At 37.1% G+C, this 14,965-nt stretch overlaps 1 protein-coding gene across 2 annotated transcripts in view; it reads right to left on the bottom strand.

Annotated features, from left to right (window-relative positions):
- The window catches only part of LOC134657439 (ABC transporter G family member 20-like), a 333,481-nt gene that overhangs the window by 60,724 nt on the left and 257,792 nt on the right, over nt 1-14,965 (bottom strand). The window contains exon 18 of one of the 2 annotated variants that reach the window (XM_063512988.1): nt 13,039-13,050. The exons of the other annotated variant lie outside the window; for it this stretch is intronic. The gene's annotated coding sequence lies outside the window, so the exon portion shown is untranslated. Of the gene's footprint in view, nt 1-13,038; nt 13,051-14,965 lie in introns of those variants that run through there. 2 annotated transcript variants of the gene reach the window in all.

The following is a 14,965-nucleotide window of genomic DNA, read 5'->3' as shown; positions in this document are numbered from 1 at the left end:
TCTCATGAACCTTGATAGCTAGACAGTTGAAATTTTCACAGATAATGTATTTCTGTTGCCGCTATAACAACACATATTAAAAAGTACGGAACCCTCGGTGGGCGAGTCCGACTCGCACTTGTCCGGTTTTTTTTTACTTGCCAATTGCCATACCAGTTTTAGTCAAATAGTAAGTATGAAAGATTGGACCAAAGATAGGTACGAACCCTCCACCTTCTGAGGAAACGACACTGTCTTCAATCACAGCTTCCTTTAGCTAAAGTTGTAGTAAAATTCTGATTTACTGTTTTCTCAATTTACTATGCTAAAAGTTTGTTCTATTTGTAAAGAGAAGGTTCCAGATTATTTTATTTTATGAAGTAAAATTGAAGTTTTGGCGACTATTTATTGGAATAGGGGCCCGATTTGGATTTTGAACTAGATATCTATTAGATATCTGTTAGACATCACCAAGATATCTAATATTTGACGTATCTTAAAGTTTGAATATAGGTGACAGTCCATTTCCAACCGCAGCTGCACTACTGTTCGTTTTACTATGGAAATTGACAGTAACAGCGACGCATTCAGTACCAGTAGTGCAGCTGCGGTCAGAAATGGAATGTTACCCTATGGCTGTAGGTTAGTAAAGTTTTTACTATACTTTTGAAAGAGAAGACATTATTTTATTACAATCGTTTTTGATGACTTGCAATTAACCAAGTCATTGGAAGTTTATAAAACAAGTTTTAATTGCTCATTTAATTTTAGTGATTATAAAATTTTAAGTAAAATTCTGATAATTAAATTGGTTAAAGACAAATTTCAAGCGCAATAATTCTAGTTGAAATTGATGGTAGGTATATATCCATAATAAGATAAGTGGAAGTAAAGCTATCAACAAAAATAAATGTAAATACAGGATGTAACAAAAATAGTGAAGATCCGTTTAAGGGCATATTCGGTATCGTGTTCTGATTACGAAAAAGTAGAAGAAAAACTTTTTTGACGAGATAATGCTTGAGGATTAGGTACCTAGACTACCTAGGATTTCAGAGCAGTGAAATGACCCGTAGCTGCCTGAAAAAACATCCATTAAAAGGTTTTATACCCAACAATAGCCCGCTTGACGACACAATCTATTCAACACGATCAAATGTAACAACCTTAGGTATAATTCAAAAGAAATTGAACCTTATTTTGTTCAGTTTAAGGTTCTTATTTATGGTGGTGATAGTGGTGTTTAAGTTGTTATGGGTTTGGATGGATACAATAATCTACGGTGATTGATCACTTTTACTGAAGTTGAGTAGGATGTGGTATATGAACTATTGTATGTGACTAAAGGATTATTTATTTGTTAAAACTTAATTACACAAAATACAAAAAAATACAAATGGCGGACTTAATGGTATATGAACTATTGTATGTGATAAAAGATTATTTATTTAAACTTTATTACACAAAAAAAACAAAAAAATACAAATGACGGACTTAATTAATGCCTAAAGGCATTATACAGTTGTAATTTACAAAGGCCTCCTAGCCTAGTCGACATTAGGCCGGTAGTGACGCTGCCTACGAACCAGGAGGTCCCGGGTTCGAATCCCGGAAAGGTGGATGTGGATAAAGATGTTTTGCTGCACAAACTAGACGTTGGGTTCAGTCCACTTTTGCTGAACTTTTTTGCCAATTATCTGCGCCATTGACAGCAGTAGGTACGTCCAGCATGGCCATTGCATCGGATCTGTACAATACTCGTTGGTGTCAGCCAAGGTTCAATCTTGGAGCCTTTACTATTTGTTATAATGGTCAATGACCTGCCCTCAGTTATCCATTAACGCTCGTCGTCTCCTCTACGCCGTCGACCACAAATTGGTATTATTAATATATAATTGAGAACAGCACATGATTGGCGCGACAGTATCTCGCGGCGAGATAAACTACCCGTCTTTGTCTATGTTAATAAAAGAGGAACGGGTACCTAGTCTATCTCGCCGCGAGATACTGTCGCGCCATCATGTGCTAGCCCGGCTGGAGGATGTTCGGATCAGGGATGTTGCGAACATCCGCATCCGCATCCGCAACCGCGGAACTTCCGCATTATTTTCAACATCCGCATCCGCATCCGCATCCGCATAAAATCGATGCGGAGCTTATGCGGATGCGGATGTGGAACAAGTCGGTACAGGAACGTCTTAGCGGCGGCGTAAGTGCTAGGTAATTTCGTCATTACCTATGACGAAATCGTCTAGATCCAGAAAAGTCGGCGTAGTTACTGTTTATTAAATATAACGCACCTATATTCTTGCTCAAATACTAAACGTTTCGTTTTTAGGGTTCCGTACCCAAAGGGTAAAAACGGGACCCTATTACTAAGACTCCGCTGTCCGTCCGTCCGTCCGTCCGTCCGTCCGTCCGTCCGTCCGTCTGTCACCAGGCTGTATCTCACGAACCGTGATAGCTAGAAAGTTGAAATTTTCACAGATGATGTATTTCTGTTGCCGCTATAACAACAAATACTAAAAACAGAATAAAATAAAGATTTAAGTGGGGCTCCCATACAACAAACGTGATTTTTGACCGAAGTTAAGCAACGTCGGGCGGGGTCAGTACTTGGATGGTGACCGTTTTTTTGCTTGTTTTGCTCTATTTTTTGTTGATGGTGCGGAACCCTCTGTGCGCGAGTCCGACTCGCACTTGGCCGGTTTTTTTTTAATAAAAATATACTAAAAATGTAATATTTGACGTTTTCTAAGTACCTAATCTTGACATCCGCATCCGCATCCGCATCCGCGGATGTGAGCCTTTAAATATCCGCATCCGCATCCGCATCCGCGGATGTCAAAAAATCTGCATCCGCAACATCCCTGGTTCGGATGATCTACGTACGATGGAGTCTGGATAATAAACTGACTTTCAAGTGGGTATCGGAGACCAGTACCCTGTTATAGTTTACAACAGTAACAACAGCGGTTAAATAAAAACCAATGACTCCGATATATCGTCACGCCGAGACAGCCGCGTCACCCTTTGCAAAAAATAGGTTGTGTCAGTTAAAATACACTTCGAAACCAAAACGGGTCCGGGAGAATTTTTTTTAAAAAGTAAGAAAATTCCTCGAAAAGTTAAAGAAAATTTCACAGGGAACTAAGCAAACTTTACATTTGGAGACGGAAACTTCCGATCCCTATAAAAATATGAGAAGTTTCCGAAATTTTCAAATGGAAATTTCGAAATTTCTGACGGCACATACTGGAATTTCCTTACAAAGTGACCTGTTAAATATTTTTTCTACTCCCGTACTTTTATTTGTCATTTAAAGGCTCGTGCACACACCTTTAAAACCCTACCTTATAGTTGTCAAGACAAGTCTTTAGTCTATTCCCAAAAAAAGAATTTGTTTATACACGCTTAGTATCTTTCTGGCGATTTTACGATACTTCGTGTAATGACCACTTAAAAAATATTGAATGAAATACAGTGTTGCCAACCTTATTTTGAATGTCATCTCTGACAAATAAGTGAACCATAGACATGTTTTTTTTTATTTCATTCATTCATTCATTCTTTTCCCGCCCGTACCCTCCATTTTTGCTACATCTTGAATTAAAAATATTTGTTAAGGTGGATGTGTAGGGATATCCTGCCGACTAACCACCAAAAGATGGCGTGATTGTGCACAAATTGCGGATTATCACTATTTGTTTCAAAACCGAAACAATTTTCTAAGATGTGTTAATATTGGCGCAAACAATAAAAAGATACATATTAAAACATTGCAAAAGATACACAGAACAGAAGAAGTAATTAAGAAAACAGAGAATACAAAAATGTATTGGTAGGTAATAGGTAAAGTAAAATCCACGTGGTTACAGTCACAAGAAGGAACCCCGAAACTAATAATAAGGTCAGAAGGTAAGAACTTGTTATTTTCGATATTACCTAATCTCAGTAATGGTCACACGTCACATGTGGAATGTTTTGGATGAAACCTTAGATAAGAAAAATAACTTAATAGCCGAAATTACGTACAGATTAAACAGGTTAACAGATACGGCAAAGGGTGCGCCCGACGATCAAAGGACGACTCACGTTAGACCGGTCCGTTTCCAGGCCGGAGCTTCCGGAGCTTCGTTTTCTATGGAAAACACCACGTGGTCACCTGTCATCTGTCATAGAAAAGTAAGCGCCGGAAGCTCCGGCCCGGACACGGCCCGATCTAACGTGAGTCATCCTTTTGCCAAAATGCGTGTAATGTACTTACTGGTGATAAGTAGGTAGTTGAAATTAAAAGAACAATGATTTATTAGTTTAATTTAAATATTTATATTCATAGAAAACACCCATTCGTAACAGGACATCCATCAGAATCAAATGGGGGATTATCTATGAAAAGGGACCTTATTGTCGATGGCGCTTACGCCGCACAGCGTCGTGCGGCATTGTATTTATATCGGAGCATCGTTAATAATGGCGTAACCGCCATCGACAATAAGGTCCCTTTTCATAGATAACGTCAAATATAGTCCCAACATCCCTCCAAACATTCCTAGTGAAAAAGGGTACAAGTCTCGCACTGCTTAGGTGTAAAGGGGCATAAGTGTTACGTGGTACTTACACCCTTTTACACCTGCGCTGCCCGAGACTTATGGCGTTATTCATAAACGTCTGCTAAGTTAATCAGCTGATGGTCGTCGTTTGTCCCTTTCTATGGTATAACGACAGATAGGAGCAAACGACGATCATCAACTGATTAACTTAGCAGACGTTTATGAATAACGCCGTACCCTTTTTCACTAGCACATATTAATTCTTCCCGCAGTTAGGTGAAACGACGCATTCCATTACGGTTTGTAACATATCTGCATTATTCTTAGATCTGTGTAAAAGACAAATAACCTTAACTTTGACAGCTCAATGACAATACAACAATAGCAATGTCACGACTAACAATGTCAGCTAGAATTATTGTCCACACGGTCGTTCAATTTGTTACTTATAACAGTAAAAGAGGCAAGTCTAAAAAAAGCGTGTATAGGTATAGAACCTAAAAGCTGAGGTAGATGTCAGTATACCATTCCGTAAGTCCGTACATTACTTACGAGTAGATCAGAGGGCCTACCGCGAACCACGTTCGACGTGTTGCCTCTCTGTCGCACTTGTAAATTCGTACGTAAGTGTGACAGGGAGGCAACACGTCGAACGTGGTTCGCGGTAGGCCCTCAGGACCAGGCGGCCAAGGTGACGATCGCTATCGCTTCGCCAGCGAATCGCTTTGTGTCTCTCTATCACTCTTCCATATTAGTGTGACAGTGACAGTTGCGTTTCGTTCGCTACGGAGCGTTAGCGACTGGCATGTTGGCTACGGGGCCAGATAGTCAGGTCATGCTCACTGGCCCAATGGCAAGAAAACGTAAGGATGGCTACGCATTAGGCGGACAGAATAACGTCGGAAGACTAAAGTCACATTACAGACTAGTATGCACTGGGCCTGGGCCCAAGATAGACTTTGGAGAGCACTGGTGAAGAGTGTCCACAGTCTACCATCAAACATGAAAACTCGGAACCCAATCTAAAAATCAATCTTTGTTCCCTTATTGGAACAAGGTTTTTTACAAAATTGGCAACCTAACCTTAAAGAGCACATTAGGGGCTGATCTAAATCCCAGACTTTCATATTGCCTCCATTCTCGCACGAATCGGTGCAGAATAAACCCTCCATTGAGAAAAAGGGTAAGGCCACGCCACACTTGCAGCGTTTTACCCCCTTATTCTCAAAACATTACGGGCCTGATTAGTTAAATTATGTTTTATCCCTTTCTTACAAATACATAAGTCAAAATGGCAGATAAGGACAAACGATTATTAGCTAATTGAGATTTGTATCGCGTTTATGAATAAAGGGGCTAGCCTCTAGCGACCCACCATACAATAACAATTGGCAGTCAAATTTAAATAAATGGTACCAAAAAATAGAACAGGATTTGTGTCGATATTAAACTTTCATGAGACATATTTTAAACTGTTTATACGACAACGGTTTCACTCACTTGAATTTTTAGTCGCTATTGACGACATGTTTCGGGCCCTTCGGCATGTTTCAAGTTACACCACTGGTGTAACTTGTTAGTAAATGCAATGAATTAAACCTATCACAAAATATAGGTACACAAACTGAAATAGATGTCATATATTAAAGAAAAAGTGACGAAACCCGAATCAGAATAAATCAAAATATTTAATAAAATCATTTGATTTGTTCCCAAAGTTGTGTATAGGTACACAAAATAAACAATATACTATGCAAATTCTTCGCCGCTTCTTCCAAAGACACAGCCTTATTAAGCCTTACAACGTGGAATCTGCCCTATAATCTGCCTATAATCGACTTCCAATTGCCGCTATCTCGGGACAAATACAATCGGTCACATTCCGTGCCGCGCGTGTACCAAATGTCATTCATTTGCCTACTGCGGCAGCAGCACGGTCGCATTTTTATCGCTTATCACCATGCCTGTCACGTTCTAACTAGTCCTTAAGTGCGAAAGTGACGGGCATAGAGACAGGTGATAAAAATGGAACCATGCTGCGCCTGTTCCACATTATAACACTTTGAGAGCTTATTTTGAATCGTTCCTGTTTGTGCTACTTTGTACCTTAGAACAGTGATAATAATTAATATGAAAGTCGCTAGGTATCTTATATTTGAAGTGCCGTTCGTAATCAGAATACTGCCTTAACATTGCTACAGACCAGGGATGTTGCGGATGCCGATTTTTTGACATCCGCGGACGCGGATGCGAATTTTTAAAGGCTCACATCCGCGGATGCGGATGTCAAGATAGGTACATAAAAACGTCAAATATTACATTTTAGTAATAATTTTTATTTCAAAAAACCGGCCAAGTTCGAGTTCCAAGGGTTCCGTACATTAAGTCCCACTCACGCTTGACTGCTAATTTCTAATGGGTTTTTTGGCTAATGACTAAATTACCTAACAGTCTAGCACTTACACCGATACTAAGACGTTCCTGTACCGACCTGTTCCACATCCGCATCCGCATTAAATCCGCATCGATTTTATGCGGATGCGGATGTTGAAAATAATGCAGAAGTTCCGCGGTTGCGGATGCGGATGCGGATATTCGCAACATCCCTGCTACAGACTACACTGCATTGCTGGCGCAAGTGTCTAAGATCCGGTCAGCAACATCATTATTTTGACATTTGCGGTAAGTAATGTCGCTCTGCAATACTGCTATAGCAATGCAGCCGATTGCATTACTGTAGAAAATGATAATGTAATATCCTGTACTAATGTAGTCTGCAGCATGATTGCAGCAATATTGCAGCACGATGTTACTGCCAACTGCACACTGCACTACCGATTGGAAAGTGCTTGGTCCTGAAAATAATGTTTTAAATTAAATTGAATACCAACAATCGCTGCAGTAGCAATTGTAATCAGAGTGTAACTTATTGTATACTCGTATCTACGTATATTGGGGAGCGGGGCGCTTGTTGTAACAGTTTTAGGAAAAACGCCTGTATTGTCTAAAATATGTAAGTAAAGTATTTATCTAAGCACTAATTCCGATTACAAAATAATTCTAAATGTTTACGCACCTTTTACACCAGACACTTGAGTTGTTACAACTTACCCCGTAATTGGGGCTTGTTGTAACAGTTTTAGGAAAAAGGCTTGTATTGTCTAAAATATGTATAATTTTATGATTCTGAGTATGAGGGTTTGTAATCTAAGCACTAATTCCGATTACAAAATAATTTTAAATGTTTACGCATCTTTTACACCAGACACATTTTGAAAAACTGGGAGTTGTTACAACTTACCCCGTAATTTTTTTTCAATACCTGGTCGAAACAGAGCTCGTATGCACATCCACTCGCTTCGATGTCTGGCGGGGCAATGGCGGTGTTTACGTTATTCCTCGAGTTATAAGAAAATCATACAGCAAAAAAAAATTAAATTGTTTTTAATTCCCCGTCAAAATTGAGCGTTACTACTTACCCCTGTTACATTAAGCCCCCGGCTCCCTTAACAATAAATCTAAACCAGAATAATTAGCATAACTGTGATTAATAGAATAACAATTAACAATCGAGCTCACTGATTAGTCGTAATTATAGCGAGCTTGGTCAGAAATGCATGCCGCCAAATAGTGACGTGCTTAAAGTAAACATGTCGATAATTTGGGAAAATGTTTGCTTTTAAATGCGATAACAAACTGGCTTGACGGAATATCGTTTGATAGTTAACGATATGTACTTACTTTACTCTTTGGTTGATGATGTCCTTCGGTAGGTGAAGGAAGATTTCATAGGCGAGCTAATGCAATAAGGACAATTTTCTCATTGACCTCACGGATGTCGATATTTTCTATGAAAGAGCCATCTTTTTTGCATTTTAAAATTGACCTCATTGTTCAGGCGTATTTTATAATTTATTATTTAGTATTAGGTTTCACTAACATAGGATCAAGGGAATGTACTAACACTATGGACATGGTCTGAAAATAAAATATATTGTATTGTAAATTTCTTTGCTTAGTTTTGTTAAGTATGACCAACATATATGTTACCCGGCACACCCACCGTAACAGCCATTCGAAAGCCAGTATGAATACATATATTTTGCACGAAAATGTGGCCAAATAATTTAATACAGTTTCCAATACCTAGTTTTTATGGCTGTAATGCGTAGTGAGGCAGTGTTCACTTAACAAAATATGTACTTGTTAATCGTGCCCCGAATAAAACTAACTATTTCTCTTACACATGAGCTTACCTCTATCCTTATAAATATATAAATAAATATTATAGGACATTCTTAAATTAACTAAGTCCCACAGTAAGCTTGAGCCTTCTTGAGAAGGCTTGTGTTGTGGGTACTTAGACAACGATATATATAATATACAAAAGATCGATTCTTTTTTATCGATAATACAGCCCCGCATTATTGGCAGGCCTCGCGGTCGGTTTGCTCGTTGCCGGAGGCTGGATGCATGAACACTTTTAGCATCTGCCCTAAATAATACTATAGCAATAAACATTACTATTGGCTTCTATTTGACACGCGCATAAGTCGTATGGCGATCATTGGCAAAATGTTTGTGTAGGTAGGTACAATGACCATTTAAAACCTAGAGGTACATATATACAGATATAGTAAGTCAAAGGGCTGTCAAAGGAAGGATATTTAATATGTCTGAGGACTTTAATTACGTTTTTTGTAGTGACCATTTGTGAATCGTTATTAGCGAAATAATACTACAGTCGTCATCAGATATGTCGGAGCGGCCATGATGTTAACAATATCTGAACACGCACTCTAACGCCCTGACAATAGAGGCGTGTTCAGATATTTGTGAGCGCCTTAGCTGCTCCGATATATCTGATGGCGACTGCACACAAATGCTACGCTAGACAAAATGCTGTTTTGTCGTATCTTCAGGCTTTCATGATTGCATAAGTAAAGTCGCAAACGCAAGTCAAATCTCCGTCGGTAGTTTAAAAGTAACAAAATACTTATTCTATTAGGAAACACATTAAGTTATTTCGTATGAAAATATTTCAATTTGTGTTAGTTCAAGTAGGTACACTACTCGTACTAGTACTACAATTATAATTTTAAACTGAAATTACATGTCACATACGAAAATAAAGTGACTACTCCAGTGCCCAGAGCCCATACCATGAGTCACTGACAGTGTCAAAACTGACATTTACGCTATCGAGAACGTAATTTACTTTCTATACATCTCGTTTGCACTAATTGCACTAATATGCGAGTACGAGCGAGACCCACTTCTGATGTTAGCGCTCGGCTTCCTTTTGAGCGCTAATCGTGGTAACTCGTAGTAGGATGGCTGAGGTCTTCGGTGTAGAAAAGAAACTTCGTTGTAAAATACTCATATTTATCGTTTATTTTATAACTTTACGCAGCACACTTTTTAGACTATCAGCACTTTAGCTATTTTAGTAATATTAGTAGCACCATCGTACAGTAAATAACAATAATACACTTTTAGGACACTTTTTTGTCAGCATAGGCTGTTAAGGTCTTACTCCTGAGGCTGCTCAGATAATAATGGTCGCTTCAATGAGGAGCAAGGCCTTTTATTAGATCATCACCCCTCCAAGCCTGACCACTTTTACCTGTTCGTCAGGTGGGATAGACGACCGGTAGTGACGTCACAATTACTTATAATTTAAATTTAAGTTGAATTTACAAGTTCAATTACATTTCTTTTTATAAATGAACACAAGTAAATAAAAATGCGATGTTTTATTATTCTTATTTTTGGAAAGCCGCTAACATGTATAGAAAGTAAATTACGTTCTCGACGGCGTTTATGTCAGTGCCAAACTGATGGTAGCCGTACAGAGATTGCATAATCTTATTTTACTTACTTGAGAAAATTCGACCCATGCCACTGTTTGAACAGCTGGTTTGATTCCAGTCCGAGCCCGTACCATGAGTCACCCGTACCAGTGTCAAAACTGACATTTACGCTATCGAGAACGTATTTTACTTTCTATACATCTCGTTTGCACTAATATGCGAGTACGAGCGAGATGTATAGAAAGTAAATTACGTTCTCGACGGCGTTTATGACAGTGACAAACTGATGGTAGCCGTTCTTTTTAAGCGGGCACTTTTTCGTACGTAAAATGACATCTATTTCATTTTAAAATACCTATTATCTAATACTTTCAAAATACTATGACCCAAGTTCAAATATTAACTAATAAATTAATAAATTAATTAATAACTGCACTTAACATTATTTTGTCATGACACGGCCTAGTTAAATGGAATGGCTAAGCGGACCACAAACCGCGGTGTGTGTGCCCCATTATACCTAACCGCTGGATGCCTAACATAAACCAACACTAAATAAATACAAATCTTATTATATAAAAAATTTGATTCGAGAACATATATTTTTCTTTATAGAAAATGGAATATTTAACATCTCGCTATCTTTAAAAAATATCCCTTGCCACACACGCAAAATCTGCACTTGAATTCAATTTTTCAACGAGGCACTTACACCGGGTGCATTACATTTTTTATAATTACTTTTTATATATTATAGTTTGATATATCATTGTTTCGAATAACGTAATGAATGGCATACTACCGTAATACCTAATTAACGGTACACATAATGTTATTATTGGTATAATGGTCATAAGGTATATTTACACTTCGTCTAATATACATTGCCATAATTATTACATACTCTAAAGCATATTATTTGTTATAACAAGTGATATCGCATAATTATTTGTGTGGCATAATAGTTGCATGACATAAATGGGTTAGGTTAGGTTGGAACTGCGACTCCACATAAACGAATAACTACCTAGCAAAGGGAGGGTTAGGTTAGGTTAGAACTTTGACCCTCTGTAGAATGAAATACCTAGCAAAAAAGTGGTTTAGGTTAGGTTTGAACTGCGGCCCCCGCAGAATCGAAAACCATGGAAAATTGGTTAGGTTAGGTTAGAACTGCGACCCCCCTAGGATAAAATATGTAGCAAAAGAAGTAATATGTAAATTTTTATGTTATTATTAAATGAAATATGACAAAAAAATTATACAATATATGTATTTATACTTGATAAAATTGTATAAAGTTTTACGTTATACAACAATATAATATAACAAATGTCATTATACCACATGTGTATATATTATTTAAAAATTATATTACAATAGCCATTATATCAATGACAGTTTAGATGAAATCACAATAACAAAGGAAATGTATAATAAAAATTACATTATAACATATAATAATAATATATCAAATGGCGTTATAACAAATGTATGATAGTTTTTTTATAATTATATTAAGCATTACACACCCACTTACACCATAGAGAAATATAGTATGACAAGAGTGCTCACTCCATACATCAGTTTTGGTACCAAAAAGACTATTAATTTCAGTGTCTACATCTAGCATCGAGTAGCGGTAGTATCAGTTCCGCTACTCGATGCTAGATGTAGACACTGAAATTAATAGTCTTTTTGATACCAAAACTGATGTATGGAGTGAGCAATCTATGTATTTCTTTCTCTATGCTTACACTGAGTTACAGAATAAATGTTTGATTTAAAATTATTGGATTTGTTTCAGATTTCGTAACCACTAAACGACCCGGATCATGGCGGTATCAGTAGAATTTTTTTGAGGTAAGTAAATGCAACCATTAAAGGCTTACTCGTACCTACGGCTCCCTTTGACCGACTCTATACTCTATGGTATTACAGTAGAACTATTTTAGAGCAAAAAAATGTAATTTTTTTTATGTGAATACCTATTAAGAATTAAGAATTCTAAAATATATCTGTAGAGCTGTAAAAAAGATAAAAGTTCATAAATAAATAAAACTAATCAATAATCATATAAATATCGAATCGTGGGCGTATCATACTATCGGAAGCACATCAGAAACCTTCAATCGTGGATGACGAAGGCTTTCAATGAAATACGTTCAACTCACAGTCTTTACTGTACGGCTACCATCAGTTTAGCACTGACATAAACGCCGTTGAGAACGTAATTTACTTTCTATATACATAAAAAAATTAAAAAAATTTAAACTGTTTATTTTTCTATAGAATAACATACTTAGTACAATTACTTAGTACTAATCTTACATTTTTAAGATTATATGAACTAAGGGACATGGGGAGCAACCCCTATGAAATTATTGAATTACCATTATAGTATTTTATGCAACCGTTGTTTAAGAGGGGTCAAAAAAGGCGAGTGGCGTGAGTAACAATTTGAGGCGAAGCCGAAAATTGTTAATAAAGACGCCACGAGTATTTTTTGACTCAGTTAAACAACGTTGCATACAATACTTTTTCTACGACCAAGCACTTACTTTGAAAGTGGAATCATATAGGACATATACGTAGGTAAACAAACCAAAAGTATACAGCTAAGATACGCGATCCGGCCACCGCGCCCCGCGCCCCACGACCGGTTGGTCAGCGACACCTTCTTGTAACTCATGAGGCCCTGGTACTTGCTCTTAGTTAAATTACAATTTTGGACAGTTTTTTTCTCGATTTTGGCCACCGTAGCCTATGGAGACTAACAAGCAACGCTAAGCGGTGTTCGTAGTCTATGGATCTTGCTATATTACGGGTGTCACATGCGCGTTTCTGACTTCAGAAGCAATTTTATTGTTTCTTTCTACTAGTTAGTACTCATCTGTCAGAGATGACAATTAAAATTAGGTTGGCAACAATGTATTTCATACAATATTTTTTAAGTGGTGATTACACGAAGTATCGTAAAAGTACCAAAAAGATACTGCGTGTATGCACAAATACTTTTTTGGGGAATAGACTAAAGACTTGTCTTGACAACTATAACATAGGGGTTTAAAGGTGTGTGTACGACCTTTTAAATGACAGATAAAAGTACGGGAGTAGAAAAAATATTTTACATGCTACTGAGTCTTTTTACATTTATCTCTATCAGTGCCTTTTTAACAATAGCCTTAATATTACTAAGTTTTTTATTTATGTTTTCAATTACATCACTGGGAAAGCTGTTTAAAGCTTTAGGGACGCAAGAGGACCAAATTCTATTACCATATTCATTATTATTTTTAGTAGTCATCATAAAATTAGGTTCATTGGGTAGGCTGCGAAGGTTATCATCATCATCGGGATCGGGTCATCTCGCTCGTACTCGCATATTTGTGCAAACGAGATGTATAGAAAGTAAATTACGTTCTCGATAGCGTAAATGTCAGTTTTGACACTGTCAGTGACTCATGGTACGGGCTCGGGACAAGACTGATTACAATTCATAGCACACGTTACACTTCTTATCCGGAAAGCAAATATTTTTTTTTCTTGTTATAATTATTCAATTCTCATTATCATATTATCTTATTTTCGTCTCGCACCTGAGCACCTATAATTCATAGGTGCTCAGGTGTGAGACGAAAATAAGATTTCATAATTTATTGTCAAAACCAAAGCGAAACAAAAGCTACCACCATTAAGTTTATCTTTTCATTCGAATGGCTGAAGACGCTATTATGACTAACTGCCGTATTCGAACTTCAAGATATTCACAAGAGACGACACATACTAGATCCATTCTAGAGACGTTATAGTTTAGATATCAATCAACTAGTTCTCTTTCGCAGCGCAATTCGGGCAACCAATGTCACTTTTACGTTAGATATCTATTAGATGTGAATTGGATCTCTAAGTCATATCCTGTGGAAATCGTTCAAGAGTATCTCCAGAATCGCGCAAATGTCAAATTTGACAGGTTAGATCTTAATCATATCGTTATCGTATCTTGGTGATGTCTAAAAGATATCTAATAGATGTCTATTTAAAAATCCGAATCGGGCCCTAAGTTAAGTCAGCTATGAATTAGGAAGCAAATTTATCATCATTAAATGTTATCGATTTATCTTATTTACTCAGTACATTCCCGCAAAGTTTAGGATATTATACAGCCTTCCAGTTTCTATATAAGTTATGTAATTTGGAGAATTTCCTTTTGATGTTGTACCCATACTTGTGTTAGTTATTAAAATGAGGAAATCAGACTAGCGGAGTTCCTATAATTATAATTAATTTAATAGTTAGACGTTTTACATAAAAATTATTTAATTGCTCAATTTTCTTTGAATGTTTAACAATTTTTAGGGTCGAAAACTAGTACCATACCTATTTAGACATAAAATATGTTACGTAAATATTCATAAAAATAAATAAAATAAATAAATATTATAGGACATTACACAGATTGACGTACGGCGCGATTCGGGAAATGAATTAGAGATTCACTAGATATGAAATAGTAAAGATATGTGACGTTCCACGGAAAAAGGTACCCTATGGCGGCTGGCGCTTACGCTATTATTCAGCCGGGGAAAAGGTACCTTTTGCCGTGGAATGTCACATATCTTT

The sequence above is a fragment of the Cydia amplana genome, chromosome 20 (assembly GCF_948474715.1).
Source record: "Cydia amplana chromosome 20, ilCydAmpl1.1, whole genome shotgun sequence".
In the NCBI taxonomy this organism is placed as follows: domain Eukaryota; kingdom Metazoa; phylum Arthropoda; class Insecta; order Lepidoptera; family Tortricidae; genus Cydia; species Cydia amplana.
Note: the sequence above shows the minus strand (reverse complement) of the source record. Positions and strands in the feature narration are given on the sequence as shown.